The sequence below is a fragment of the Lonchura striata genome, chromosome 1, assembly GCF_050655825.1.
Source record: "Lonchura striata isolate lonStrDom1 chromosome 1, ASM5065582v1, whole genome shotgun sequence".
NCBI lineage: Eukaryota > Metazoa > Chordata > Aves > Passeriformes > Estrildidae > Lonchura > Lonchura striata.
In genome coordinates, this window is record NC_140703.1 from 68,101,135 (window position 1) to 68,128,543 (window position 27,409).

Sequence of the window (27,409 nt, forward strand, 5' to 3'; positions counted from 1 at the left end):
CAATTTCTTCAGACAGGCCCCAATTGCCTCAGGTGTACATATACTTGAGCAGAAACAGTAATACTAAAGGCAAAATTAAAATTAAATGCAACTTTTGTTGCATTTAGCAACAGTGAATGCTTGAGAGATACACATCTCAAAATACATAAATTCCACTTTAGATCTAGACATGGTTTCACTTGATTTCAAAGATGCTTTCAATTTGCATACTGATGTGCACTGTATTATCGGCACTCTTCAAAACTCAGAAAAAAGGGCAGATAAAATGATCAGTCATTTCCTTTACTGAGTAATATAGTGCAATTCTAAATGTTTCAGTACTAAGAATAAGTAGTAAGCTTGTTAAATACCTTTAAGTAAGTTTCTACAAATAAATAAGTAATGTAGAATCATTTAGGTTGCGAAAGACCTTTAAGATCACCCACTTCAACTGTTAACCCAGTACTGTCAAGTCCACCACTAACACATATCCTCAGTGCCACATCTACATATCTTTTAAATACCTCCAAGGACAGAGAATCAACCATTTCCATCAGCAGTATGTTCCAATGCTTGACAATCTTTTCTGTAAGGAAATTTTTCATACTATCCAGTCTAAACCTCCAGTGGTGGAGGTTTAAGGATGCTTCCTCTCAATCCCATCACTTGCTACCTGGAGAGACCAACCCCTCCTTTAAGGTGGTTGTAGAGAATGCCTCCCCCGAGTCTCCTTTTCTCCAGGCCAAACATCCCTAGCTCCCTCAGCTGCTTGCCATAGGTATGACACTGCAGACCCTTCCCCAGCTTTGTTTCCCTAGACACACTAAACCTCTCAATGTCTTCCTAGTGAGGGACCCAGAACTGGATACAGGATTTGAGGTGTAGCCTCACAAGTACCAAGTACAGGGGTAGAATCACTGCCCCGGTCCTGCTGGCCACACTATTGCTGATACAGGACAGGATGACATTGGCCAAGAACTTGGGCTGCTCACATCTTGCTGCTGTTGACCAGCACCCCCAGGTCCTTTTTCACTGAGCAGCTTCCCAGCCACTCTGCCCCCAGCCTGTAGTACTGCATGAGGTTGTTGTAACCCAAGTGCAGGACACTGCACTTCTCCTTGTTTTACCTCACACAATTGGCCTTAGCCCTTCCACCCATTCTGTCCAGATCCTGCTGCAGAGCCTTCCCAGCCTCCAGAAGATCGACATTCCTGCCAAGCTCAGCCTCACCTGCAAACTGACTGAGGGCATGCCACCACACATCACAGTTGAGCTAGCCACCATCCAATTTCAGAAGGCTTTAAGCATTTGCCCATACAGAGTAACATCACTCCACCTCAAAAGGCTGTCAGCAGCTGCCCTTCTTGTTCTTTAGCCCAGTCTTTTATGCCCCTCATGTTGATGTATTACACCTGTGTGCCCTCTGCTCCCTTTGGTGATTGGCAGTGCACCTCAGCACACCATGGCTCATCACCTTCAATGCTGCTCACCTGCCCTGCACAGCTGTAGCCCACTGGGGATGAGGCTCTGCAACAGCCCCGTTCCCAATTACAACAAACTGTCTATCTATAAGGGTGTATTCAATCCCCTAGTTCAGGTCCTTGATAAAGACATTAAACAGGGCTGGTCCCAGTACTGAGCCCTGGGGAACAGCACCGGTGTCTCGCCATCAGCAGGATGTAACTCCATTCTCCAGCACTCTCTGACCATTCAGTCAGTTTTTTACCCAGCAAAGAGTGCATTTGTCCAAGCCATGATCAGCCAGCTTCTCCAGGATAATGCTGTGAGAAACAGTTTGAAAAGCTTTACTGAAGTCTAGGTAGACAGAATCCACAGTTTTTCCCTCATCCAGTAAGTGGGTCACCCTATTACAGAAGGAGATTAGTTTGGCCAAGCAGAACATGTCTTTCACAAACCCCTGTTGGTGAGCCTGATGCCCTGCTTGCCCTGTACATGCTGTGTGATGGTACTCAACATTATCTGTTCTATGACCATCCCTAGCACCAAGGTCAGGCTGACAGGCCTGTAGTTCCCTGGAGCCTCCTTCTGACCATTCTGTTAAATGGGTGTCCCATTTGCTAACCTCCAGTCAACTGGGACCTGCCCAGTTAGCCAGAGCTGCTGGTAAATGATGGAAAGCAGCTCAGTGAGCACTTCTGCCAGCTCCATCAGTAGCTTTGAGATGGATCCTGTTCAGTTCCATAGATTCACACATGTCTGAGTGTTGTAGCAGACTGCTGACCATTTCCCTCTTGGATCATTCATTCTGCTTCCTGTCATCCAGCTCAGGCGTCCGAGTACCAACTGGTCTATTAAAGGCTGAGACAAAGATGGCATCAAGTACCTCAACCTCTTCCTCATCCTTTGCCACTATCCAAGAAAGCATGCAGATTGTCGTAAGATCTTCTTTTGTTATTAACGTATTTATGAATGCATCATAGTAATTAAGTCAAATAAATTTTCCAAAACTGATCAGGAAGTCCAGGAAGCTATCTTCTGCTAACATAGGAGTTTGTCTCACAGAAGCAGGAAAGGATTTTGAAGGGTTTTCAGTCTATGTTGAAATCCTAAATGGCTGAAAAAGGGAAATTTCCATCTATAATTTAGCATTACTATTTATAGTATCTCAAATTCAGATAATGAAGTAGATTTATCTAAGAACATGATAACCTGCCCTTGACTAGCTACACAAAAACAGAACATGCTGAGCCACATTCTTCAAGGCCTAGAAAACAAATGCTTATTATAAGCATATAATGTCTGACCTTGCCCTTCCACTGCTGCTTTCTCACAATATTAGACTAAAAATTAAAGATTTATTATTTATATTAGTGATGTTATAGGTTTCTTTGCCTTCTTTTTATTCAAGAAAATTGCCTATAATTTTGTGTTTGAAGTTGCAGGCAATAATTTCTGAAGCATGACACTGAAGCCTTCCCCTCACTGTATCGCAGACAGATTTCTAGAAGAGTCAGGTCAAGATGAATGAATGTCATCCAAATCAAGGATCATCAAAAATCTCTGCAGTTTTCACACAAGGCATGCCTCTGGCTTAATCTTACTTAACATGAAACTGTTTCTTAGCAAGCCCCAAACAATCCCAACCTCATAGATATTGTCTACAAAGCTAATGAACCATGGCACAGAACCACTTCCTTCTTTGGTTCAGTGTCAGCTACAGTAAGTTCTCCTAGTTGAAATTTGTATTTAGGATAACAATGTTTCATTAACCAGTTTGGTTATCCTGATCTATTTAAATTAGTGTAGAGGGGAGGGGGAATAATACTTAAAAATAGGCTAATTTATGTATTAGATTGACCATAAAATAAGAACAGCCTTTTGTCCTGCTCCACAGCAAAGTTGGAAGCAAATGTCAATTTCTAGAAGGCCATTATAGCTCCCCTTCAGCTTCTTAAATCTGACAAAAGGAGCTGAAGAATTAAAGAAGTACTATGAATGCTGGAACTGTAGTGCTATAGTGGGAGAACGGGACTAGCATGCTAACAGGAAAGCAAACAGAACACTTCCCACCTACATAGAGCTGTATGACAAAAAAAATATCAGTGGTAATGTCAGATCATCAGTGTCAGCAGGAGTAGAAGACATCTGCACATTAATAGAAGTAAACGTATCAAAGATATTACTTCTGTCTTCCCTCTTACCTCTCTCTCATGAGAAGAATTTAATTAGAGGTTTAATTAAAGCCTGAGGCCAAAATAAAGGTTTTCATATCAAAAGAGTTCGTAAAAGCTGCCATACAAGGTCAGACAAAACCACATCTATCTAGTAAAACATCTGTTTATTAACAAGCTATCAAAAGATACCATGGAAAAAATATAAGCATAGGGTAAGTATATACATGCTTGGCCTAATTTCCTCTCCAGAACCTCCAGTATTTTCTTGAAACTTCTTGAGCTAGTGGGTATATATTTGTATGTGATGGCTTTTGCTGCAAAAGCCCATAGCAAATTGTCTCAGAACTTGACTACACATGATGTTGAAAAGCATCTTGAATTTTGAATGCTTTTATTTGCTAGATTAATGTAACTCCTAGTTAGAAGCAATAGCAAATCTGTCCAATTTGGTATCATTACTTCAGCAGAACTCTATCCTACTGGCATGCTGTGCTGATCTTTTCCTTTCAAACACATTTGTAATGATTCCTTAAACTTCCTTTCTGCAACTGAAGACTGAAATAACATTTTCATCATTTTCTCTAAATTATAATGTTTCCTTCGCTATATAGTAACTATCAACTGAGGGACATTAGATCAACATGTAGTATTAGGGTTATTCTCTCCCCATATACATACTAATTTATATTGAACTGCATTATATCAGTTGGATTTTTTTACTTATCCTGAATTATTCTGTAGCATCTGCAAACTTTGACATCTCATTATTCATTCTTCTAAATAATTTATGAATGTATTAAGAGCACAGGCGTCAGTTCAGATCCTTATGGGATTCCATTGATGACCTCCCTTCAGTATGAAATCAGGGCACTTATTTTTGTTCTTTTTCATTGTACATTTCAAGCAGTCTTTACACGTGTAAGAATTTCTCATTATATCATGGTACCTTAATTTTTTTAAAAACCTCAGGTGAAAAATATAGACAAAAACATTAGATAATATTAAATGTTCATATGTCGTTTTCTTCAGAAAATCCTGCTCCTTAAAACATGCTGAAATGTTTTCAGTGCTCACCTACACGCTATCTTATTTTGAACAGTCATTTCTTGCTGCTTGACCTGAAACTCCACTGATATCCTTAGAAGCATATCCATTATTATATACCATATTTGAACTCCTTAGAAAGGCTGGTGAAGATTACTCGTACTTACTAGTTGCTGCTAATGGCATGACATGTACAGTTCCTGCAAGGGGCAGCAGACTAGGATCAAGCAAGCAGCACACCAGGTAAAGGCTACAGAAAATGGCACCGTGTTGCTGAGCACGCTGCTGACTCACTCACGCAGCAAGGAACGGAACGATGCACTGCAAATCCCAGCTGACTCATGCAGCACAGCAGCCCGTGGGTCCTCAGAAACACATACTCACCTTTAATGGAATCACCCTGAAATTGGAATAAAGCTGCAAATCTTGAACTTGGGAGCAACAAAGACCTCAAGATAACAGTTTAGATCAAGGGATTTCTTTATTTGCTTATTTTTAAGGTAATAGCTCACATGAGGGAGTCTGCTCCGATTAAGTTATTTATCCCTGGGAGAAAATGCACACACCGCACACCTGTCACATTGTTGAGGGACTGCTGGAAGGTCAACACACACTATGTGCCAAGCAGCTGTCCATAAGAGAGGAGGGTGATGTAAGAAACAGCTCCCTCAAAAGTCAGACAACAGCTATGGAAATCAGGTCCACAATTTTGTTTGCACACTTGCTTCCCAACAATTAAACTTCTACATGTTGTAGGACACGTCCTACTTTATTTAGAAAAAAATCCCAAGAACAGACACCAATCTCCCCAAATGAAACTACACATTCCCTTGATTAAAATTAAATGAAGCATACTAGGCTAATATACAGGTCAATGTGGGCTGAGGAAAAAAAAAAAAGTCTTTAACATTCCCTCTTTTTCTCTGCTCCCTAAGATACTCATTAAGTAACAGATGTTGCATTCATTTATCAACAAGTGGAAACAACAGACTGATAATTTTATCTGTCACTAGTTACCGTAGAGGAGGACATTAGAGGCACTGTTTTGGAGTATTTCCAATCTGATTTTGTGACATCATACTGCATTGAGCAGACTGCAGGCAACACTGAAACACCAGACTGTTGTTGAAGAATTACCAAGTCCTAGTACCACATTATCTGGAGTCTGTATTAGATTCATAAAGCTTTTCAAAGTTTTTATTTAATCAACCTCTGACTCAGAAAAAAAAAAAAAAAAAAAAAAAAAAAAAAAAAAAGCCAGCATTAGATCTCTTTAGAACAAGAATAAGAACATCATGTATGAAAGCTTTATTTTTTAAGTTATTAGTTAAAAATCACTTTACATATTCTAACATTAAAGTGAAGAAAAATTGATCAAATAGAATCTGATACTTCTCAGGATTTTGAACATCAATCTCTTTGGACAACAACCTTCAGAATATGTACATGAAAACAAACATTTCAATTTTAGGCACCTTTTAACAATCACTCTATTGAGTACTTGAACACAGTTGGTTTACTATTTATAACTTTCCATTTATATTTTAATACAACTTCATGAACTGTAAATCACAACACTCATATAAGTTATGTGCTTTCATAACAAATTCTTATAAATAATTGTTCTTCACTGCTAGTCAAATAAGATAATGCCTTTCTTATAGATGCCCATACTCAGAGTGACCTTGGGCAAACCATATTACCTGAAGTAGGTAAAATTAAGTTGCAGCCAGACTTTTCAACTGCAGTTTTATAGAGACATGTCTGATTCAGCTTCATACCATTACAATAAGAATAACAATAAATATGTTCTCTCATGGAAAATCTTGGATGCAATTGTGATGTTCTGAAGCATCATAATCTTTTAAAATTTAGAAGACTCTAGATAATCCAACTTTTATGTTCATCACAACAGAGCTATTACACTGATGCAGAACTGCTTTGACACAGTTCCTCAGGACTGTTTTAATTTACCTTTCTAATTGTACACCACCCATTCCTGTTCTGTCTTTTAGTCAAAAAAACCCTCATTCCCTATTTAGATTTTCATTGTCACTTTTATTACTTGTTAGCTAGTTGATAAGAAGAAAGTTATGGTAAAATAAAATCTGAAAAACAAAGGAGTACAGGCAAAACAGAGTACTTTCTCTGGATGCTGAATATATGTCAAAAATCTCCAGAGTTTCCAATTACAGGTTAATCTCATTTCTAACAGAAAATCTTTAATAATCTTATCAGTAAATTAAAATCTTTCTTTAAACACCTTATTCCCAAGCCAATGTAATGTCACAAACCTTCCCTGCTCCCCTCACAACCCTCCCAGCCCCCTCAAAAAATCTTTTTACTTTTTAGTGTTCAACACATTATCTAAGATACCATTTTGTTCAGTCCAAAAACCTGTTAATTAGTGGCCAGATCTAGCTCTTTCTCAACTTAAAAATTTTAAAATTTACTAAGTACATTTCCTAAAATCTAGCAGTAGAGCAATTTTTGTTTTCAACTTTTTTTTAAAACTGAAAAAAGTTTCTTCAGTTATCACTATGTAAATAAAGCCCTGCAGCTTACCAGGCTGCAGTGACACAAGGTGGCCATGTGCTGTACAACAACAGATATATGGTTGAAAAAAGATTAAAAAAAGATGATGGACAAAGTAGGACATAACAGTGGTCCTGTAATAGAAATAAAATGTGATCATCCAGTGTTACAAGCTCTTAAAGCTCCACTGCTGTAACTGTGGTTGGATTTTGATCCTGGCTGACTGCTCCTTAAGAACAGCCAAAGGCAATGCTTCCACCTTTGCTGACAGAGATAAGGTATGTACCCTGCAGGTGGCACATAATCTTTTTCTTCCCCTATATGAATGTATCACAGAAATAGCAAAAGAAAGCAATTCAAACTCTGAAGGTAATGCAAGTGTACAACAACCCTAGGAGTTAGAAAGAATAAAAAAGACAGTCCACTTTTCCTCTAAACTCTGTGTGAGGAGATGCACTGGATACAGTTCAGGAACAAGTTTCTGAAGTTAATGTCACAAGCTTCTTTACCCTATACATGTGGGATTGTACAAAACTCCCAAAGAACTAACATCCTAGTTTAATTGTTCTTTAAAGTGGTTCTTAGACTCTTGTCAAAAGTAATGTATTTCCTGAAAAAACCCATGAGAAACATTTCTGAAATGATCCAAAATAAAATGGACAAGTAGGATACTTAAAATACTAGGTCAACAACTCCAATTTCTTAACTGGCAACTAACTGAGCCTGTACAAACATAGCTTCAACATATATCTTGAGCATACCATGCTAAAATGCTAGCATTTACACTATAATTTGAAGTAAAAACACTATTAGGGTTTTCATACACTTACTTTTAGGGAATTAAATCCCTGGACAACAAAGCTTACTTGTAAAAAAACACTAGATAAGAATAATTAAAGCTAAGTTTGTGACCTTTACAAATTTATCAGTCATTTAATTATGGTACTGAGGCTTTTGAAGGTATACAATTACACTGTATAAATGAAGCATGTAATTTAAATGACTTCTGTTAAACAAACATTCTTAACCCCATTTTATTCTTGCAGGACATGTAGAGGTAAACTCTAGCTAATTGCTAAAAAAAGCCATTGTTTGCAGGTGTTAAATCAGGAAAGATTATTAAAAAAATAAGAAGATTAAAAGTATAAGCATTGTTTTCCAAATCTACACAAATCAGCCAAACCACTAAAACTGTGTTTTCCTTCAACCATTTTTAGATGTGTAGTTATGTATATAAGAGACTATAGATACATTTTTTACCTAATTAATAGTTCAACCTTCAGAGAAACTGGCTGTTAAGGCAAATCACATAATTTCCAAACACATTAAAACCACACTTCCAAATTGGTGAGATACAGTGAAGCACATATATCAATATAGCTTTCTGAGAACCCCTCAGTATTTTTGTCCTATGAAATCTGTATTTATGATACCATAAATAACATGGGTTACATGACAAATAAAGGAATCATAAAATAAAATACTTAGTTATGCAAAGATTCACATTCTAATCTGTATGTTGCAGAATAATGTATTTAGTTCCGCAATGTTAAATAACTTGCAACTACTTTGCTTTCAAAAGTATCACACTTCATAGACAGATGTTAGTTTTTGAGATGCAAATACCAAGTAGAAGATTAAGACATAGCATCTTTCAAATACAAAAAGCTACCTCCTGTTTAAATGCTATTATTTCCTGGATTAGGGACAATTTCACTTTTCATCGTATTATTATGGCAGTGGGTCTTGATGTGTGCACAGTGGAGTCAAACAGGCAAATGTTCTCTGAGGGACTGCAATAGGTAGCCCATGCAGGGCCTCAGGAAGAAAGGAAAAGGTGACCCCAGAAGTGCACTGAGAATTTGACAGAGTGAAGGGAAGTACACAGAGCCAAACTTGATTAGATGTGTATAAAGCACAAGAGCTTCATTCGCTCCAGCTGCACACAGGACAATGATGGAAGAACTCATATCATGATTCCAGTTTAAATGGTTCACTGATCTAAGGAAAGGAAATGCAAGTAGCCTGGAATACCTTTCACAAATACCCACACTCTATTCCTCTGTTATTTTTCAGAATTACATGCACAAAATGAAACTGCAAATCAAGGACATTAAAACAGACTGTCCAGATAATATCCTCAGATCAAATAAGCTGTTTAAGATAGTATTTTTTTCAGTCAAAACCAAAGTTTAGTGTTTAACTGCCCCTTCCTTAGTAATCTGCATTTCTCCTTTCCTCCTCCCACTCCTCAAATTTTAGGACTATCCATATTTTTATTCTTTGTTGTTTTCTTGTGGTTTATATAATTTCTTGCATATCTTCTATGTTTCCAAGCATATTAATCTTTCTTTTTGATGAAATGATGCCTCTTGAAACTCCTGTATTCCAAATCCTTTCTTTGCACTGTCACTCAAATGTCACCGTATTTCTCTTTGCTCTTTTTCTTCTCTTCTATCCATTTCTACCAAAATAGATTATTTTTTTCACCCATCAGTTGCTCATTCATACTTCACATAATGCCTTTTTTCCAAACCTTCAATAACAGTATTAGAATATTTTTATGAAGAGATAGGAACATCAGGGTATTTTAAATATTTATCATAGCAGAAGAACTTGGCACATTGCTCCTGACAATCCTTAAATGTGGCTAAGGCACATCACACCCTAGTGATACACCATAAAGCGCATTCAATGGGCAACATCTAAAAAGAACACACCTTATACTGCCAATAGAGTTTTACGCCAGAAAATTAATCCATCTCAGAACTGAATTACTCATGACATTCTCCTTTAATCACAGACTGAAGCTTTAGGTCAGACAACTGTTTCAGGAGTCAGCTGGAGATGAAGACCTCGACATCTAACTTTTGCAAAGCAATTTCACAGCTGTAACTCATGAACACCTGTTCAAAAAAACTTGACTGTATATCCCTCACTGATTTCAATAACTACACATATATTGATATGCTCTAAAAATCTGGTGTATGTAAACTTTCTTTTAGACCAAATTTATACATAAACAAGAAGATATCCCAAGATTTCAGGTAAAGAAATAAAAAATTCTCTACTTGCAAAAGATAGTTTTGGATATGCTAAGAAGAAACAGCTAACCTTAAAAAGACATCAGTAAGAAAATGTTATTTGGAAGCATCTTTGCAAAAACCATTTTTGCATCAGGAACTAGAATTTACAAATTAAAAGGCAAGGCCCATGTCAAAGCAAGCAGAAGCTACAACACAAGCCAAGCATTATATTTTTAAAGGAGACAAAAAGATAATGACTTATCCTATTTAATGGAGAGAAGAATATGTTATCTGAACTAGTTGCAAATACCACAAAACCTGTGCTCCAAAAAACAGTTGATAAAAAGTTTATAAGTGATATATACATTAAAAAAAAATCTTTCGGAGATGCAGAGCCTGTTTCAGAGGCACCTGGCTATCTAATAGGTATGTGTAAGCTGCTTTGAAACACTGATCTCATTAATTTTTCAGATTTCCAATCAATGTTGAAAAATACTAAAATATTGAGCATATGTTTCTTAGATATTTTTAAAAATTCATAAAACAAGCAATATTATTTTAAAAACTTGTTAAAATGGCATTCCATATATTTTAATGAAACTCAATTGTCATCCAAATCCAGTTTGGCACACATCTCAGCTGTCTAGTACAGGAATTTATACTTTTGATGTGCATTTTGAAAATACTCATTGAATCAGTGATAAAACCTCATAGCTTATATGGAATGGAAAATAACTTTTCAATTATTGAGCAGATGTAAATGATAAATTAATAGATTACACTTCTGGATGTAATTTAAATTTTGACTAAAATTGAGTACTCAGTTTCATTAAATCACTACACTGCAGGAAACGGCAAAGAAAAGGCCACATTAGCAATCAGCTTTAACAGTCACATTAATTCTAACTTTCGTGTGAAAAACTCTAAAACAGGGCAAGAAATAGAAAAGGTAGCCAGCATAGAGCACTAAGTGTGAGCACAGCTTCTCCTACATGCAGAGGCTGACTACTTCCAGCAAATAGTAATGTTGCCCTCCAGTGTTCAACACTTTCTTTTAGGAATCACTCCTAATTAATATCTCCATCAATCTCCTTAGATATGCTCAATTATAACATCACTGAAGCAGAGAACAAAATACAAGCCGCAGGCTATGTATTCAGTGCACAACAGACAAACAATTAAAGACAAGGATTTAAAACTTTTTGTTGTCGTTTAAAAACAGTGTCTTTCCCCATAAAACTACCATAAGAATACATTGCATATCCTACTTCTTTTTGGCTTTTGGTACTCATAAGTTATTTTATAAAGCTTTTCAAGTTACAGCTTTGACAACACTTAACTGTTCAAATCCATTACTCCTGCTCAAAAGCTATTACTCAGATTCACACATATCAAATGACAGTTTTTTAAAAGATGCAAGAACAGATTATTACTTACATCTTTTTAAAAGCACTAAGACTTCTAAGGATAATGTAATAAATGAAACTGACTTCCAGTTGATAGTCTTCAGTCTCTAAGGAAGGATATCACTGTTAGTAACTCTAGGCTTGAGATCTTATAAAAATAAGAGAACAACATTACTCTTTGCCAAAACAGAATTATTTTGCAATAAAATCTTTATTATGTAAACATAGCTAAATAAAAAAACAAGCAACCAAGAAAAACTCATCCACCCAAAAAACACTGCATGTGGGTCAGAAAATAAACTAAGAATAAACCCACTGATTTTAAATAGGCAACTGTCCTGCAACAAGGAAGAGTACACAGGAGACAAATGCACAATGCAAAAATATGCACAATGCCTAAAAGAGGCAAAATAACGAACTTGACATTTCACTGATTTTATTCTAAACAGAGTCTGAAATCATATATATTCATAGCTTTTCTGTTAGAAAATTAAATATGTTTTGCATGAAGTATATCAAAATTGCTCAGCTAAACCAGTATAATTTGCATAGCAAATCAAAAATAGACTGTAATAGAAAAGTCTGGGTTAAAAAAAAAATCCAAAACTGTTGTAAAGCTCTAAGAAGAAAACAACAAACTTCAATCCTGGATTTGATTTGAACATGTCAGTACCACTAACTGTAATACAAGAAGAGAGGCAATGTTGACTATGCAACAATGGACCTCAGATTAACTGAAAATTAATCACTAGTTGATTAGGAAAATAGGTGCATCACCGATTTGAGAGATCTAATTTGGTTCCTAAATAAATGACTAATATCTTGCGACAAGGGAAATGGAAAAATAAGCTTTTCTAAGGTCAACTGAAAGAAAGATTCTAACTCAGGCATTTTCCCATCTACAGGAGAGTCCTTCTCCATCACTCCCCTTCTTTGAAAGGCTACAAAGTGCATCTACAGAGATGACAGCCTCGGATGTGGTACCTATTACATACCCTAATCGTCACCAACTCTCCAACTTCACTTTATCTTCCTCCGATGACACATTTCAAGCTATCAGAGTCTCAGTATAAGGTCTGTCAGAGAATTCATGATGTGTTGCTTGATATGCTTCAAACTACACAATCTCACAAGCTGTTAACAAATGTATGACTCAGCTCCAGGAAAAGATGAGCTACTCCACAGTATCTTTAATTATTCTTTCCACAGCCCTTCAGCAGAGTGCTCTGATCACAGGACAAGAGACACCATCTTCTCTTTTACAGGTCAGTAGTTTTGTTTTTTACTTTGCTTCATTTACGTTTTGCTGAAATATAGAAAACTGTGGTATTTGCCCATTCTGTCACATGGTGCAATCTAAATACATCTTATTTGGTGACATCATTGTGAGTACTGATCAGTTAATACCTATGTTGACATACTGCTTAGTAGCACGATTAGTCTAAAAGTGTGAAAAAGACAGTAAATTTTCAGTGATTCATAAAAGTAGGTTGGGCAATTACAAACAATTAAACCAACAAGATTGAAAAAAGTGCCCCAAATTAGGAGAAGCTAAACTAGTGAAGACTTACACAGTCATCTGACCAGAACTACATGCAATCTAAAGACACTGAAAAATGGCAACATTTTGTCTACAGTCAAGGTTGAACCATTAAAAGCTGGCAATTTGACATACCTAGGCAAAAAAAAGCCTTATCTCTCCTTCATCAGAATAAATTACTTTGCAAAAAAAAAAAAAAAAAAGTTAGCAAATTTAGGAGCTGCTATGAGAAATACCAGAGGTTCAGAGGTTTAAAAAATGCCAATCTTCTTCTGAGTTCTCCTGCCAGGAAGCAAAAAAATATGAAAAAAATAGCAGCATTTTGAGATGTTGTTAAAGAAAACCAGAAACAACACACTAGTAGCTTTGTGATTCCAAGTGTCTTTATAACACAGTCATATAAAAGAATAGGCAGTTTGACATTCAAAGTATTTTAACATTTTAGAATAAAAAAATAAGCCAATTGTGAAGTGATAATTGAGTATATAGATCCTTATGCCCTGCTGTACAAGGCCAAGAAAGGAGTTTTATCTTACTTTCCAATAGTGATCACTACACAAACATCAGGAAAAGAATTCCACTTAAATAAAAACTTCTGATAAATTACCAAAGTTCAGTAACATCTGTCAAACAATGGCATGGTAACAAAGTTACAGGTAGCTAAATCCAGCCAAAAGAATTAATGTAGCACCACTACCAGATTCTGTGGATGTCACTCTAGCAACAACCTCAGCTACCTGTGAGCAACCAATATCATCTAAATCAGGCTTGTGCTAGTCTTCCAATTTAATTTTAGTAATGCCTTTGCAAATTTCTGCAGTATTCTCTTTCCACTGAAATAAAAACAAACAAACAAACAAAAAACAAAAAAGAACGGTCATAAAATTTAGTTCTAGTAAAATACTCTCTCTTGCATTCCAACACCATTATTGCAATCACTTGTGAGGAAGAGCTCTAGCCAGTGTCAGCAGGGCTGCAAGGCCCAGTAAGGGAGAAGGAAAAAGTAAACCAAACAGATAAGTATTTGTTCCATGTATCACATACTTAAGCAGGAAGCAGGGGGATGGAATCACAACACACAGGACCAAACAGTATGTTTTCAAAACTTGGGGATTTAAAATTTGGGGATTATGACTTCAATCTGTTCCAGAAAGCTCATGAATAAGAAACCCAAAATTCAACTAGTAGTTAAGACTGAAATAATAATGATTCTACAAAACACTTTTTACTCCAGTTAAGAACTGAAATGCTGAATGAAAAACACTTTTCAATTCATTACTTCTATTGTTTTTTGGTTTATATAAGTAATCTACTAGAATAACTAACTAAACCAGGACTCCTTGGCTATAAGGAGGCATCTGAGGAAGAGAGAATGAGAGACCCTTAAATAATAGGTGGTACAGTCAAAAAAATCAATAGCTCCTGAAACATAAGAGCTAAGGCATATCAAATTAAATTGGAGAAGGTAGGTTTTAAAATAAAAGCTACACAAGCACGTTTGTAATTCCTTCCCACTAAAAACATGCTAAGCATATTTTATACAGGTTAACACGTATTTATGTATATTTTAAAGCAGCAAAAAAATTTAAATGAAGGAAGGAAGAAGAAATGCATCTACTAATGCCTGTACAAAGGTGACCAATGAAACATCTCAGAGTCATATTTTGCTAGTGACTGGAGCAGTTATAGAAAAGGTTCATTACAAGCTCTCCCTGCTCTTTAACTCTTACCAATGCACCCACTCTTGACAGATAGTGCAGTGGGCTAGATGGGTCTTTAGTGCAATTTGGCATATGAGTTCTAAACAATGAGTTCTAAGCCAATATTTTTTAATTTAAAAAATGAGGATTGGAAAAAGGAAAATGGAAAAAAGGAAATGCTCCCAGTCTCAAAATAACAAAATAAGATCTGCAGTGAAAAGAGTAACAATTGTACTGGCAAACTTGTGCTACTCAGTTTTCCAGAGCACATACAAACTTCATTGGGTAAAGGCAGCACCAATTTCCTACCACTTATTTTCTTGTAGGGGGCTCTAATGCATGGACTTAAATGCATAGCAAAGCACACTCACACACACAGAGCATTACTTCAGACAGGAGTCTCAGTCAGCACTTCCTGAGGAAGACTGCAGAAGGCCACGCACATGAAGTTACATGTGTGTGATGAGAGGCAGCAGGCAAAAAAACTGAAACACATGGAGTTCTACCTGAATATCAGGAAGAAATTCTTGACTGTGAGTGTGGCAGAGCACTGGAACAGGCTGCACAGAGAAGCTGTGGAATCTCCTTCCCTGGAGGTATTCAAAAGCCATCTGGACACAGCCCTGAGTAACATGCCCAAGAGGACTCTGCCAGAACTGGGGGACTGGATGCGATCACCTCCAGTGGTCTCTTCCAACGTTAACCATTCTATGATATAAAATGATGTGTTCGGTCTGGCTGAGAGAAAGTTAGTTTTGCCCTTAGTAGCCTGTCGGAACTCAAAATGTCCCTCAGACATTTTTAGATGTTCCGGGTCCAGGTCAGAAGCGTTTGATACCCTGGCAGGCAGCTGGAAACAGCTGTGATTTTGGATTTGAACCATGGAACAATTTACCAACCTTGCAAGAAGAACAAGAGGTCACAAAAGCTTAGATATTAGAGTAGAAATAGTCACAGAGTAGAGGGAAGAATTTTTGAGTGCTGTACAAGGGGGTTTTAGGTCTTGTACATGGGGTTCAGAGGTTTTAAGATGGAGGGATTTGGGCCTGCCCTGTTCTCCCTCTTTCTTCTTCCTCACCTCCATGTTCTTGGTGATGTTGGCACTCACAGATTGGTTTAGAGTAGAAGGGCATCATTTAATATAGGTAATAGGCATTGGGGGAAAACTATAAACATTTAACACATAATGTATCATATAAAAGATAGCACCAGCCCTGGGCAGGGAGAGAGAAGAAGACGGCAGACAGGATGTCAGGGTGCGTGTGTGCCTTTGCCTGAACAGCTGAGCAGACCACAGCATCTCAAGAAGAAAATCTTTTAGATAACATGCAATAAACTACCTTGAGACCAGACAACAGAAGACTACTGAGTTTTTTTTTTTTTGAAAGCATGGATTGGAGGAGAGACTTTTCCACCACACGGAGCCACCCCTGACCTAGAGCTGAGCTCCAGCAGTAGCCCCCCTCACAGTTCTGTATTCTGTAACTAAAAAGGTGCTGATAATGAGTGTTTTGGCTACTGCTAGGCAGAGCTGGCACAGCATCAAGGTTGTCTCTCCAACATTGTCCCCTCTCACCACCCTAAAAACCAGTGAGCTGGGGAAAGGCAAGTTTTTGGGAGGGAAACACTTAGGACACCTGACCCAAACTGTCTGAAGGGATATTCCATAACACATAACAGTTCAGCAATAAAAGCTATGTGAAAGGAGGAGAGGGGCCTTTGTTATAATTATGCTGGCCTTCCAGAGCTGCTGCTACATGTGCTGCTCCCAGGAAGTGGCAGGACATTTCCTGTTGATGGGAAGGAGAGAATAAATTTTCAATTTTCCTTTTCTTCCACATGCCACCTTCTTTTTATTAAGCTGTCTTCATATCACAATGTGAACTTGGAGTGTCCAAATTTTATTTTAGATTACTAAAATAGAAGATGTACTCCAGGAGTAGTCACAAAAGTCAAGCTTTGAAGGAACTCCAAATCTTCAACAATAAAATATGTTATAGTTGCTAACAGGACGAAGCTAAAATTAATCTCAAGTAACTTCCTCTAAAATGCATACCATGGCGACACTAAGTCCCTGGTACTGATAGCACTGATAGGTAATGTAGGATCTTTTTCTGATAGAGATTATTTGAAAAACAAGACAACTCTGTTCCAAAGAAGCAATCAAAGCCTAGCCATAGCTAAGTATCAACAAGAACTTGTAGGATCCTGACATATTCAGCACTCTCCCACTAATAATATCACATCACTGGGTTTCCAATAGCTCATCTGCATTAACCAAAGCACTAAAATAATTCAGTAGAATTTAAAAAAAATAATTAAAATTAATTCAGCAAAATATCTTGGATCTTGTCATGCTGGGAACTTTCATAGAAGGAAATCTGAATTTTCTGACTTGACAGCCATATACTAAGATATTCAAAAAAGCAACTTTTTGTAATTCTTAATTATTTATTTTTAAATCAGTAAGGCACAAATAAGAGTTTGTTCCAAGTGAAATAATAATCCTTGTGCAGTATTGTATGATTTCACTGAAAGTATCTTTCAGAATGCATGAAAAAATTTATTGTAAATCTGCTTTCTCAAAAAAGCATTGTTATCAAGTATTTTTTGACTACACACAGCTTGATAGAAATGATAAAAACCTCCAGGTGGCAACCTTTGGATGTCCAATAAGGAAAATTTTACAACTTTGAATAGAATCCATTTTCATGGCATTCTATTTAGTCTTGACACAACAGAACACAATTTTGTTATCTTCTAGACGAATACAGCTGCATCTTTAAAAACACATGGTAATTTCAATATCTTAGTTTGTCCTAGCAAGAAGGTAGTTTTCTCAGATGCAGAATACAGATTAATGCCTCTGACAGGCAGTGAAAAAAAAACAGAAATAAATTAAACTCATTGGGGGAGAAATTCAGTCATGACCCTCACTGTGATGAGTGGTCTGATCCACCATTCTTACTGGAGAAAAAGCCAGCATAAGAGGAATGTACCATTAAAGCTAGGAATTCTTCCAGTGGGAACAACAGTTCTCTGAAAAGGTGAAACAAAAAATGGATTGCCAACAATCTACTGACTGTGAAGTTCAGAACCCAGGGAGGTACAACCTACTTTAAAATGTAAGGAACTGACTATCCTAGGAAGGATTGTGGAGAAAGAGAGAACACAGGAGATCAAGAAAGAGCTCACGTTGGAAAGCTTCAACACAGCCAAGCTTAATGCAGCTCACAGCCTAAGAAGCATCTCAATCTGATGACGACTATCACTCATAAACACAACTCACTCTTGAATCTGAAACTCGTGCAACCCTTCCCAGACTTTGAACGAGTTAGGAAAGAAAGGTACTAGCACATAAACTCAATTTCACAAGAAATATGAGGCTAAGAGGAGAGGTACCTCCATCTTCTGATTGAGCAGGTATTTCAGAAACACAACAGATTTAAATATCCTAGCTAATAGGCTTAACTGACTGAAACAACAATAACACACTTCCCCACACAGTCCTACACAGGGTCACAAGCAGTCCTTCTCTACCTACTTAAACTACATTTAAATCTCACTCACCAAGTAAATAGGTAAAATATAAAAGAGATCACTAACTAAGGACCTTGAGTAGGCTGACTGCATACTCCACTTGAGCCCTCAACAGAAAACTGATTCCAGAGAAACAAATTTTCAAGAGGGACATGAAGGACTGACTGCAGCTTCTATTTATATCCTCTAAGCAAATTAAATACCCACTGCTCATCTGCCAGAGAGCTCTAATATATACATGGAATGGTTTGGATTGGAAGATACCATAAAAGATCATAAAATTCAATCCCTGTGTGCCATAAGCAGGGACATCTTCCACTAGGCTGCTCAAAGGCCCACCCAACCTGATGTGGAACTCTTCCAGTGATGTGGCATCCACAGGTTCTCTGGGCAACCTGTTTCAGGACCTCATCACCACCACAGTAAAGACTTTCTGCATAATATCTAATTAAATCATTGCTCCTTATCCAACCACTATAGGCCCTTGTAAAAAGTTTCTCTCCACATCTCTTATAAGCCCCACTCAGTGTCACGAAGGCTGTAGTAAGATACCCCTGGAGTCTTCTCTTTTCCAGGCTTAACAAAGCCAGTTCTCCCAGCCTGCCCTCACAAGAGAAGTGCTCCAGCCCTCTGATCATATTCATGTCCCTCCTGTGGTCTTGCTTCAACAGGTTGCCACCTTCCTTAATGTGGAGGTCCCAGTACTTCAGGAGGGGGTCTCATGAGAGTAGAGTAGATGGGAGAATGACCTCCCTTGACCTGCTGGCCACATTCCTTGTAATATAGCCCAGGATATGGTTGTTCTGGACTGCAAGAGCACTTTGCTGGGTCATATTAAGCTTCTTGTCCAACACCCCCAAATCTTCTTCCTCCTTTAAAGGCCAATCACAAAACTATATGAAAAGAAAACTTCAACAGACCGTAACCGGAGCTGAGACTTCCTGATACCCCCTTAGTAACCCATTGTACCAATAACTGGCTTCAAATTTTAGTTCAGAAAATTCATTTAAAAGTAGTTTAAAAAATAATTACTTTATTTCCAGTCAAGTGATATAGTTTCATTACAGGTTTCCATTTGTGATTTTGGAGTAGTGCTAGTTTGTCACTATTACATTCATAATATGCATTTTAAGGATATTAAAACACAAAACAAAAAACAAAATCAGCCAACAATCCAGAAACTGATTTTTCACTGTTCTATATGACAAGTAGTTTAATAAAATTAATGTAAGCACATCAAAGATTTTAATGAAAGAATATTTTGCTGAAATACTCCAGTCAGAAGAAATACATAATGTTTCCAATATCACTGAGATTATTTTAAAAGTATGGTTTTTATTTTAAGGGATATTTTAAGAGTTAGAAATATTTGCATATTTTTCATTTGAAATCCATTAAGAAAAAAATCCAACCAAACAATTATCCCTAAATCTTGTTAGAGCAGATACAGCTTTGATGCTCATGAAAATGTAAGAACAGGAAAAATGTAATGTTTACTTAGGATAAAAGACTACAGTAAACTTACTTTCACTCAATAAACAATGACACTGACTTTGAAGAATGATTTAAAATTAGGATTTTGAGAAAAAAAATTTAACTACTGATAAAACATAATAGTGAAGCTATAGAAACTGAAATGAATGGTCCTACAAAAAAAAAAAAAAAAGAGACTGAAAGCTTGCATCAGATACTTAGTTTCTGTTTCCTTCACTAATATCTACCCCGTACTCCACAGAGTCACTGAAATGCATCTTCAATACTTGTTTTCCATGACAATTCAATTTTTACCTAATTTGAAAGCAAAACCATTAACCAGTCTAAGGATTATACTATTATTATTGAATATCAAAAGAAGATTTTAAAAATGCTATCCTATTTAAACAGTGAAGATGGGATGGGACTTAAAAAGTGAGTTGTTTCAAATTTCCATTCTAAAGACAGTAAAGTCAACTAGGTGAACAATGATAAAGAAACCACTAGCCAGTAAATGTCCAGAACAACAAACAGTGTCTCACTAAACAGATATATCCCCTTTTTAATCCGATTTTATCTTATTTAGGACAGATACATAGCTTTTTTTAGTTACTTTTTGACTGTAAGCAGTTCTGTAAGCCCCTTCCTCTCAAAGGAGCAGATTTTCTTCACCTCTAAGTAATGTGCCAGCCAACCACTTGTTGAGAACAAGAGATCCAACAATGCCACAATTTTTAAAACAAACAACCTCCTCACATTCTTGAAATTAAATCTAAATATTTTTTAAGTATGTGAACAAAAATCAAAAGAAAACCCCTTTATTAATATCTATACTATTAAATACATTAAGGTATTTAAATCATGTGCTCCATGATGCCCTTTCCCAGCCTACAGTTGAATACATACTTCCTATGTTTTGACCACTAATAATAAGAGGCCTTCACTTTAAATTGTGAGCATGATTTAGCAGTCTGTAATTCATCCAAGGCTATTTTTAAATCATTTTAAACAACGCTCATAGTTTATCTCTTAAGACCTCAGAACCCTGTGATTCAAAACAGGGTAATAACATCTACATTAATACTTTATTCATACCAAAAAGTGCCTCCAAATACTTATATTTACATTTATAATTTACTTATACTCACTAGGCATTCCATTTTTCCATTTTTGACATGAATTTTTAAAATAGAAAACACAATCCAACTAAACAGTGTGCTTGCCGTTCAATGGTGGTTTGCAATTAAATGTGCCAGACATCTGTGAAAGTCTTAACTGGTGTTTACGAGGAAAAAGGAATGGCTCTGCAACTTTAAAAGCACACAAAATTAAACAATGTTAATCTCACAAAGAAAATCTACACAAAGAAAATCTTACATAAGCATTCATGATAACTACCAAATATAGATAAAGACAATCAAATGTTTCTGGGTAGAACACACACATATAAACTAGTAGTAGTAGTCAACCAAAACAGAAAATCCTATTTGACAGTGATAAGAAAGAAGGCATTCAAAAATGATCCTGATCTTTTCTTCTGTGAAAAAAGAAAAATCTTCCAGTCTCCCTCTTTAAAATAGAAATCATCCAGTAATTGTGCCATAGTAGTATAATGCTTAACTTTAAATTAGGAAGGTGCATTTTGAATATATCCAGAACTGAAAAACTTAAAAAATTCCCATCCATTCATTTGTTAAATTTAAATTGTAAGTTACCAGTCTACCACCATAATAAATAAATGACAGTTTTCTGTTATATGAGACAGTTTTAAATAGAAGTAGCTGTCTGATAAGGTTTGAAAAAGAAAACATTTAATTTCCTCTTTAGCACACTTAATTGTAATATTACAAGTCAGGGTAAAACATGTCTAAAACCCACTATGAACTTGTCACAATGAGAACATATATAGTCTTCTTTCTGTTCAGCTAGGGCTTTAAAAGCACAATGTAGCTATAGGATACAAATCCCACAAGATGCAAGTTCTGAGCCTTCTATGTGAAAGCTGGGCTTGTATTTTCAGTGGGTGTATTATAAAAGGGGTGCTAGTTAGTAGGAAAAAATCCCAAGATGTGTAAATAAAATCTATAGAGCATCATATGTAAGGACTTTCATCCACATCACATGGAGTAAAATGTGGAATTAGTGACAAAAAAATTTAACACAAATTATTTACTGGTATCACTGCCCTCTAAGAAGTCTTTTAATAGCTTCACGTGTATGAAGAGAGAGATTCAGCAATCTGCATAAGAAAGCTGATGAATCTCTGTCAAACAAGACTTTCCAGAGGTAGCAGTATATTTACTAAAGAGCCATGTGCCACTGCCAGTTCTCATAACTAGTCAGATTCTATTGGGGTATCACAAATGGCAATGCTCCTAGAACAGCCACTAGGCATAGCTAAGCGTTATTCATCAATCACCTTTTTTTGATTATACCCCACCATTGCAAATGTCAATGCAATTAGGAAAGTCCACATTTCAAAAGCTGAAAAGCAGCTGTTTGTTGAAATACAAATTAATAGTAGTGTATAACTATCAATCCCTGCATAGAAGCCTAATTCTGTTTACAACTACATATAAAAATATTTAATCTACAGGTTTACTGTATCTCCTTACACCTGGTGGCCACCAAGCTTGGCTGGACAGGGGGACAAATATAAAACAAAAGGCTCATGGGTCAATATAAAAGCAAAAATAGAGATCACTCAGCAATTACTACCATGGGAAAAACAGGCATGAGTTAAGGAAACAAAATTATTAAAAATCAATAATAAGGCAATTATAAATAAAATCAAACTTTACAACACTGTTCCTCCATCCCTCTCATTTTTTTTTCCAAGCTTAACTCCCTCCTGCCCCCAAGCAATAGGGGCAGTCATTCATCCGTTTCACATTGTCTCCATCACTTCTTTCTCCTTGTTCTCCTCCCATGCTCCAGCACAGTGTCTCTCCCACATGGCACATTCCTCCATGATCTTCTCCAACATGGGTCCCCCTTCCACAAGCTACAGTTCTTACAAAAACTGCTCCAGCATGGGTCCCTTCCATAGCGTGCAGTCCTTTAGGAATAGATTGCTTCAACATGGATCCTCCATGAGGCCATGAGCTCTGACAGAAAACTTGCTTCAGCACAGGCTCTCCATAGGGCCATCCCTCCTTTGGGCATCCCTCTGATTCCTGGTCATCCACAGGTTGCAGGTGGACCTCTGTTCCCTCACAGACCTCCATAGGCTGCAGAGGAACAGCTGCCAGACCATGGTCTACACTACAGGCTGCAGGGGAATCTCTGCTCCATCAACTGAAGCACCTCCTCCCTCTCTGCTCACTGACCTTGCTGTGTACTGGGCTGTTCCCCTCATATATCCTCACTCCTCTCTCCAGCTGCAATCACTCCTCTGCAGTAATTTCTTTTTAAATCTGTTGCCCACAGTCACTGCCACCATTGCTGATGGGTCTGGCTGGCATCAGCTCCTGGCAGGTTCTCACAGAAACCACCCCTGTAGCCCCCCCACTACTAAAGCCTGGACACATAAACCCACTACATCCTCTGAGACCAGGATTATACCACTCCAATCCCCAAACTCGACACCTTCAAAAGCTAAGCATTATCCCACACATTATCCTCATGAAGCATCATAATACAGTTTTTTTATATTACATTCTACTCCCGCAAGATCAGTTTTATTACTTAAAAGTATTTTTCTTCTACAGCTTATTTTGATGCTTATACAATAAAAGATTGGGGCAAGTCTTTGGTTTCAGTCACGGTACAAACCTATTGACCTAGAATGGTTATTCTGAACTTAAAAATATATGAGAAGAAAAAGACAACTGAAAAAAACCGAAAAATATTACAAGGGAAACAGAACACAAACTATGAAGCTGGAAGCTACCTACCACGTAGCAGTACCAAAATGTATTAACAATTACTGCTAAATGCCACTTTTCTCAATAACTCTCTTGGCTGTATTAATTTTTAATAATGCTCAAGTAGCCTTTCATTACAGTGTTTTAAAGATCTCATTTTACAATACTAAGTATAGACTATTTAGTTTGATTTCCATTTTCTAAATAAATAGAAATGCAAAAGAGTCTTTCTTAAGTTAGGATTTCTTTTAGACCACAAATCTCCCTATCTCCTAGGCAATTTTTAGGATTTCTTGAAGGAATTTTAAATCAAAATTCATGTTGGTTGTACTGTCAGCTGCAGCTGTGCCATGTCTTGCTTGTAGTATGAAGTACGTGTCCCCTCAACCATTCATGCTGTACAGAATGCATACATAAGAGAATTTTTAAACCTGTGATTTTTCAAAAATTAATGCAACAAACATACATGGTCATTTCAGATGTACTGCTTAAGAAAAAACAACCCAATGTTCACCCGCAAAAGTGTTCAGCTTGTTTTATTATCTTCTTATCAAGGAAGGCCTAAAATTTACTATAACTCCACAAGGAGCATATGAGAGAGGAATTTTGAAATAATAATTTAAACAAGATGTTCCCAAGATTCCTCTGACCTCCAGAAATTTAGATTGCAATGACATTTCAGGACTTTTACTGTTTCTTCTGCACTTCTAGATAACACCAGACTTTTGGTACAAGATGCATTTAGGATTGATCTCAGCCAGAATAAAATACAATATATGTGCTGTTTTCTTTACAGAGTGAAGTAACTTCTGGCTAAAACAGAGCTCTGCTAACTTAAACCAAGTTGAAAAGACAGTTACGTCCTAAATCCTGCATGAGTAAAAGTCCATTACAAGTACTTGCAACCATCTTAACTTCAGAGGGCAGGCTAGGACCAAACCAAAGCTGTGACAAATGATCCAAGAGCTTAAATCTGGACTACAAAAGGTATTCTCTGTTTACACTCTGAAACCTCTTAACTGCATTTAATTTTAAGAGAAAGATTTCTTAAAAATTTCAACACAAAGCACTTTGAAACCCACATGCTGGCTTAGACTCTGGTATTAACAGATGGTGATAATTCCCTCAGACACCTCAAAAATTAATAAAACATCATGTAACAAGTCATTTCAAGGTCTCTGTAAATCCAGGCAGACGAACACTGAAAGATAACCTGTTGTACTCATGATTTTCCCATAATGATGTTAGGTTTTTATTTTTTAATGCAAAGCTTCATTTTAACACTACCATTTCTCAATAGGTAAACTTCATCTAAACAACTAACAATTTGGATAAATTTGATACATTTCTGGTACTTTATTTTTTTTTAAGACTCAGGAAAATATCAGCCTCACTCAGCTGAAACTCCTGCTTTCCTTCTTTTCTTATCCTACTTGATTGTGCTTAGGTACACTAAAGGCTCTTAATATATTATAAATGTATTTGCATTAATTTGAGCTGTTAGGTTTCTGAAAAAGGGAAAGTTTAAACTACAACTTCAAGTGATAAAACAGATTACAGACTTGAAAACTACTTTTTTAACTGAGACGGGACTAAGTAGGTCCAAATTTAGTCTTACATAGAATTTAATCACATTTTATTAAGGAAAAAAAATGCAAACAAACAAAAACTATTTTACTATAGTTTATCTTCCTTGTTATAGAATCATCACAGAACCACAGAACAGTTTGGGTTTGAAGATACCTCAAAGATCACCTAAATCCAATCCCCCTACCATGTGCAGGGACATCATCCCGTAGACCTGGTTGCTCAAAGCCCCATCCAACTTGGCCTTGAAGGATAAAAACCCCTTATACTAATAATAAGGGAAATCATCACAAGTGTGATGATTTCCCTTATTATTAGTATAAGGGGTGATGAAAACATTACTGGGAAAAACCTGCTTCTGGGTCTTAGAAAATACCTGCAATTATCAACTTCACTGATCCATTTTAAAGACTGCATCAGCTCCTATTCAGTGAGCACTATGTTTAAAATGTCAAATACCATACTGTATCAACTATGATAGACTGACTACCTCTCAGTGACTAAGCCTACACATTGTTCTAGTTACAGTATGTTTATTACTGCACATTATAAGTTACTTTGAATAAATGCTTTTCTGTTCATGAAACATGAACTATAAAAATTTTGTTACACAATCATCTTTGGTTCATATATTACCGTTTCTAAGTTGCATACAGTTACATATGCACGTGAAGTGCTACTGAATATTTAATATATAACTCTCAGACTATATATAAATTTATGAATCCATTCTTTTTGACAAACCCAACGCAGAATTTCAACAGCCTTGGCTCTATACTGAATTTTGTTTTTGTAACTTTCCTTCTAACATGAAGCATCTATTGCTTTGAAAACTACACTAACAGTTCTATTTTAATTTCATTTCATGCTAATTTGTTGAATAAGATAGTATTTATAGTATATGTAAAGAACCACAAAGTTTCATTAACTCAAGTACCATTAACTTTGTACTTTCTCTGCAAAATATTAAATGTACTTACATTTTATATTTCCGAAATCCAAGAAATAAACTTACATACAACCATAACTTTGATTTGCAGAACAGACAGACAGACTTGGGTTTGTGTTTCATCCAAGACTATCTATTAGTAAGCAGGCACAATGGATGAAAAGCAAATGTTCACTGCTGTGGCCCACCAAAGTCTGTTTTCTTTCTTGGCTGCATGTGGTGCGAATTTTCCTTTGCTGAGTTAAGCACTGCTACACTGGATAATCTGTGGTAGATATTCCAGCTCATACTGTGAGATGAGGAAGAAGATTGCTATAATTAAAAGGCTTCCCAGACTCCACCTCCCATTTTTTCTTATCTGCACAAGAATAAAGATTTAAATGTGTGAATGATTAAGGGATTGGAACATTTGACACACAAAGAAAGGCTGAAGAGAGCTGGGATTATTTAGTCCTAAAAAGAAAAGGTTTGAAGAGATCTTATAGATGTGTATTTCTAGCAGAGGATAGGGTGGGAGTAGACACAAGGGAGCCAGACCCTTCTCAGTGGTATGAGCCCAGGATACCATGATACAGTTTCTTTCCAGATGGATTCCATTCACTTCACCCTTGGACAGTAGACTCAACACTAACAAGGTCTTCTTGTAAGTCTATTTCTGCATTTACAAAGTGCTCTCTAAGGTGTCAAAAGATACAATGGAGACTGCAACATGTCCATGAGAAACAGAGGACATAAGAAAGATGGACTTCTGCAGGTTCTTTGAAGATATGTATGCCATAGCTGAAGACACAGAAACAGCAGCAAAGAAGATTTTCAGAACCCCAGAGATTAAAATATGGGGCAAGGGCTCCACATATCTCTTGGGAAATTCAAGAATGAATCAGCTCCCATATCCTAAGCATATTGCTTGGAGCACCTTACCCAATCCAATGCAGCCTTACACCAACATTTCCATCAGTTTCAGCTATTCAGGAGATGAATATTAACAGCCAAGAAGCCATCAGTCACATATATGACTCATAAATACTGCATACACCTTGCCATTTACAAAAACAGGTAATTTATTTCACTGGAACAACAGAAGGAAAAGAGGGAGTGCTGAGCTTTTATTGGAGTTCTCAAACTCACA

At 36.7% G+C, this 27,409-nt stretch overlaps 1 protein-coding gene and 1 long non-coding RNA gene across 18 annotated transcripts in view; both read right to left on the reverse strand.

The window, feature by feature from the left end:
* The window catches only part of LOC146768708 (uncharacterized), a 31,883-nt gene extending 6,260 nt beyond the window's left edge, over window positions 1-25,623 (reverse strand). Inside the window, exon 1 of the long non-coding RNA XR_014955201.1 lies at window positions 1,210-25,623. This is a non-coding gene — a long non-coding RNA (uncharacterized LOC146768708). The remainder of the gene's footprint in view (window positions 1-1,209) is intronic.
* Window positions 1-27,409, reverse strand: part of NBEA (neurobeachin) — a 450,877-nt gene that overhangs the window by 414,588 nt on the left and 8,880 nt on the right. The gene's annotated exons all lie outside the window — the stretch shown is intronic.